Here is a 5,337-nt window from a genome sequence, read left to right on the forward strand (position 1 = left end):
TTTGTAATATGATATGATCTAATAATTTAGTAAATGTTTTTATATTTAGCTATAGTTATTTGATATTGTTTATTTTTAAGACTGTAATTATTAAGAGACTAATAATTAATTGATTTTCTTTTAATTGAAACATCAAATTTATTTGAAATATTTTATTTGTATATTTTAGAATATTCAAATTATTTCTCTAGTGATTTACCATAAAGGAATTTTTTATCTTTAATTATCTCTATGTATAGTACTTTTTTTTGGGATAAATTTTTATAATTATGTTTGTCTGAACTTACAATTATTTATTTTATGTGAATTTTCTTCATAGTTTTGTTTATTTTCTAAACATATTATTAATTGAAATTTTTAGTGAGAGATGTCCAAATTGAGAATTTTTTATTTTACTCGAATCATTGCCAACCGTTACAAATCAATGACGACGACTGTATATCATGAAATCAAGAATTCTATAAAAATACTGTCACATGTAGACAGATCGATTATTTTTCAGCAAGTGTGTAGAGTTCACTGATTTAAATGTCAAATTTTTCCGAAAGTATGTATAGAAAAACTTTTAACTCCGACAAAAAAAAACTCATATTATTCAGAAATGTAGAAGCTGTTCCAAAAAAAACACATTTTTCATCATTTTAGAAGTGTGACATCTCAAAAAAAATCTGGAAAACGGGTGACCCTACAGACTATCCCTGGAACTTCCGCTATGTACTAGCTCAAAACACTCGAGAAATGATCTATTTTGAAGTTTTGAGCTCTTCGAGCAAAGTGAAGCAGTTGTTGATACTAATAACACCGGCACATAAAAAAAAAAATTGTCTGTACACCGGGTGCCACCTATCTACGGGCATGTTTTTCGACCCACTGAATACGAATTTCAAGTCAGTTTAGGCCGTCCAGTCTTCAATTTCGAGTAAATTGCAAAAAAAAAAAACCCCAAAAAATAGCGAAAATTCGATGTTTGGGCAAGAAAAAAAATTTTGAGATCTAAGGAGAGCTCAATTTTCATGTATTTTGGTCTGTTAAATGGACTAATTTCGATTGTACTTTAATCATAAACTTTTTTAATTCTAAAAAAATTTTTAAATATCCTTAAAAATTGCAAAAATCGTGAAAAATTGGGATTATCTTGATACAAAAAATTTTGTGAACCCGGATTGACGGAGATTTTCATGTAATTTAATCTGCTTGATCTGATTCTGCAATAAATTTGGCCCATAGTCCCCTCAAACATTCATAAAACTGCAAAAAACCGATAAAATAGCAGAAAATTGCTACTGAAAAAATGGAAAAAAATCTTTTAAACACAATTAAATAAATTTCTTGTATTTTTTATTTCTAAAATACAAGATTAAGATCCAAGAATTTACACAAATTGGATTTTTAACGGTTTTTCGAGGGTATTGTACTGTTTCATTCTCAAATGATCTACGACGTGGATACCTCTTCTTTCACCTTTTCCTTTATTTAGTAAAAATTTGCCATCGTGTTGGGATTTCAACTTCTTCGATGTGCAGACTTCATTTCATTGCATGATCGCTTGTACTTGCAACCGGGGCACCTCCTCGGGGTGACGGTGGGCAACAGAACCACCTGGCAGAGTCCCTGGGTTAACGGCGTGTGTGCCGTCATGGCTGGTACAATTGATGAGTACTTTACGATGCAGGGATTCGGAAACCCAGTATCGGCGTCTGGTCAGGGTGAGAAAGCAGGCCCGCAGGCGTCGTCATCCAGCGACTGCAGCTCTTCAGTAGTGGGAAACTTGGCTACTGGAGAGTATACTATTACAAGAAGCAATTCCTATCTATGCAATAAGAGTCCTGATCTATTTTGTTACGTTTGTGGGTTTGAGCCGGTAAAAAACCGCAGAACGTTTTCAGATAGATTAAAACGAAATCATGAAGAATGCTTTTGCATCCAAATTACAAATTTGGATTCAGCCTGGGTCCCACACTTTGTTTGTGGTCGATGTAATATTATGTTGACACAATGGGAAAAAACCAAAAACAGAGAAAACTTGAAATTTACAATTCCCATGATCTGGACTTCACCAACTATAGTTCGCATAACTGTTACTTCTGTATGACTGAAATTGTCGGTTTTACTTCGTCGAATAGAAGTAAAATACAGTACGCCAATGTTTCATCAGCTGTTAAGCCACAGAAAACAGTTATTGTTGATGAAACCGAAGCTCTTGAAGAGATGGAAGTAGAAAAAAAAGAAGTGCCAATGGAGGAAGAAGAAATTTCTGAAGATGAAAATCCCGAAGATGAAGATTTCATGCCAGATGGGAAAACGAAAGACGCTGAAATATTTAGTCGAGAAGAACTAAATGATCTCATACGAGATTTAAATTTGCCTAAGGATGGAGCTGAATTACTGGCATCAAGACTAAAAAATAAAAATTTGTTAGCTAAAAAGGTAACAGCTTACTTTTATCGGAATAGAGAAGAGGAGTTCCGGAAGTTTTTCACAAAGGACGATGAGAACTCCGTGGTGTACTGTTCCAATATTAAAGGCTTGATTGATGAATTAAAACTTAATATCTATAAAGACAATGAGTGGAGACTCTTTATAGATTCATCAACTAGAAGTCTCAAAGCTGTCTTGCTTCACATTGGAAATGTTAGCACCAATTCCAATAGCTCATTCGACGAATCTTAAAGAGACCTATGAAAATTTGGGAATTGTATTGGATAAGATAAAGTATTCAGAACACCAATGGCAAATTTGCGGGGATCTCAAAATCGCAACACTTCTTTTAGGCCAACAATCAGGATTCACAAAATATCCTCGCTATCTATGTTTGTGGGATAGCGGACAGAAAGAATCACCATGTGAAAAAAGAATGGCCTACGAGAGTGCAATTAAATGTCGGTACTCATAATGTAATACGAACACCATTAATTCAGCCTTCAAACTATCTGCTACCGCCACTTCACATCAAACTAGGTCTCATAAAACAATATGTCAAAGCTCTGGACAAGGATGGTGATTGTTTTCAGTACTTGAGAGAAAAGTTTCCGGCGATAAGTGATGCCAAATTAAAAGAGGGAATTTTTAACGGACCCCAAATTAGAACTCTATTTCAGGATGCTAATTTTATAGGTACAATAAATGATACGGAGAGAGCAGCTTGGGTAAGTTTCAAAAATGTGTGTCATAACTTTTTAGGAAATAATAAAAGTGAAAATTACAGGACAATAGTCGAAGAATTAGTGACAAATTACAAAAATTTAGGATGCTTAATGAATCTAAAATTACACTTCCTAGATTCTCACATCGACCACGTTCCTGAGAATCATAGGGAGTACAGTGAAGAACAGGGAGAACGTTTTCATCAAGACATAAGTGAAATGGAGACTAGGTATCAAGGAAATTGGAATATCAACATAATGGCAGACTATTGCTGGACACTCAAAAGAGATATACCAAAAAAAAAACAACAAACGAAAGAGAAATATACTCCGTAGATCATTTGAAAATAAAAGAGTTCGATACCACCGGAAAACAGTTTAAAAGTTGGGAAAATCATTCTTCTAATTCTGTTTATACGTCATTTTCATAGATTTTACATTTTTTTTGCATTTTCAGATTTTAATCTTGTATTTTGTGAATGAAAAATACAAGAAATTTATTTAATTGTGTTTAAAAGATTTTTTTTTATTTTTTCAGCAGCAATTTTCTGCTATTTTTTGCAATTTTATGAATGTTTGAGGGGACTATGGGCCAAATTTATTGCAGAATCAGATCAAGCAGATTAAATGACATGAAAATCTTCATCAATCCGGGTCCACAAAATTATTTATACCAAGATAATCCCAATTTTCTTCGATTTTTGCAATTTTTGATGATTTTTTACCATTTTTTTAGATTTAAAACGGTTTATGATTAAAGTACGTTCAAAATTAGTATTTAACAGACCAAAATACATGAAAATTATGCTTGCCTTAGATGTCAAAATTTTTTTTTTTTGCCAAAACATCGAATTTTCGCTATTTTTGGAGGTTTTTTGCAATTTACTCGAAATTGAAGGCTGGACGGCCTAAACTGACTTAAAATTCGTATTCAGCGGGTCGAAAAACATGCCTGTAGATAGGTGGCGCCCGGTGTAAAGACAATTTTTTTTTGTGTGCCGCCGTAATTATAGTTTCTCATTGATTATGAAAGATTGCAGAGTTTTATTGTAAAACATTTTAATGAAATATTTATTGTCATATTTAGATTTTTATCCGGACATAAAATTTTACAAAACATGGGATGATGGATAAAAGTTATTCTAGATACATATACGTAAAACAAGGAATTCTAGAAGGCCTAAATCAAAACTGTAATTTGAAAGAAATGATACATTTATCGAGATCAAGTGGAGACACGTGCATGAAATTGTATCCTTTTATCTCAAAAATAGATTAATCAACGGTTAAGAACATTTTTTCAATTCATTTTTTTAATCACTATTATTATTATTGATTAATCACTATATGAATATTATTTCCAAAATTATTGATCTGCTATATTGAACGTTTATTACTGCTATTGAAGGTTGTTGAGCTTTGTATAACACAAGTATTATTTATAAGCATGATTAACATGTTATTACTGTTAATTACTATATTTATTTTGATTTTATTTTTATGTATCTAAAACTCTGTACATCATACACTAATTATAAATGTATATTTGATTATGGTTCTGAGGGAGCCTAGGCTCCAGAATCCAATAAAATTATTATCTATCTATCTATCTATGGGTTGCGGTCAACCAGTCAGATCGACAGCATTCCGAATTATCAAAACTTTAGAAAATTAAAAATTCCGCTACATTCAAAGTTTATAAAATACATTAACTTAAATATAATACCAGCCGAAAAACAATTTTGCAAATTATAAAATACCGAGCTATCGAATATAGGTAAACATAAATCTTATATTCCTCAAGAGTTAAAATTGATTTAATTTCGAAAAAAGTTCGTTCCGACGTATATTCATCCGAATACTCATCCATACGAATAATGATTCGGCCGAAAATTACTCATCCAAATAACTATATATTTACATTTTTCGGCTAAATGAGTGTTCCTCTGTTCATTCATTCTGGCGTAAAAATTTTCGTTATTATGTTTTTTAATTTATTGAGACTTTGTGACTTTGAAAGATTCTATTAATATAATTTTAGTTTTTTCATTATTCAAGTTTATATTTTTCGAAATTTTAAAATTTGTAAAATTAATTATTTTAAATTATATTTTATATTTACTTTCTAAGTTCTAGAAATTTATTAATTCGGAATGTTGTCAATCTGACTAGTTGACTGCAACCCCTATCTATC

The sequence above is a fragment of the Cotesia glomerata genome, linkage group LG2 (genome assembly GCF_020080835.1).
Source record: "Cotesia glomerata isolate CgM1 linkage group LG2, MPM_Cglom_v2.3, whole genome shotgun sequence".
In the NCBI taxonomy this organism is placed as follows: Eukaryota; Metazoa; Arthropoda; class Insecta; order Hymenoptera; family Braconidae; genus Cotesia; species Cotesia glomerata.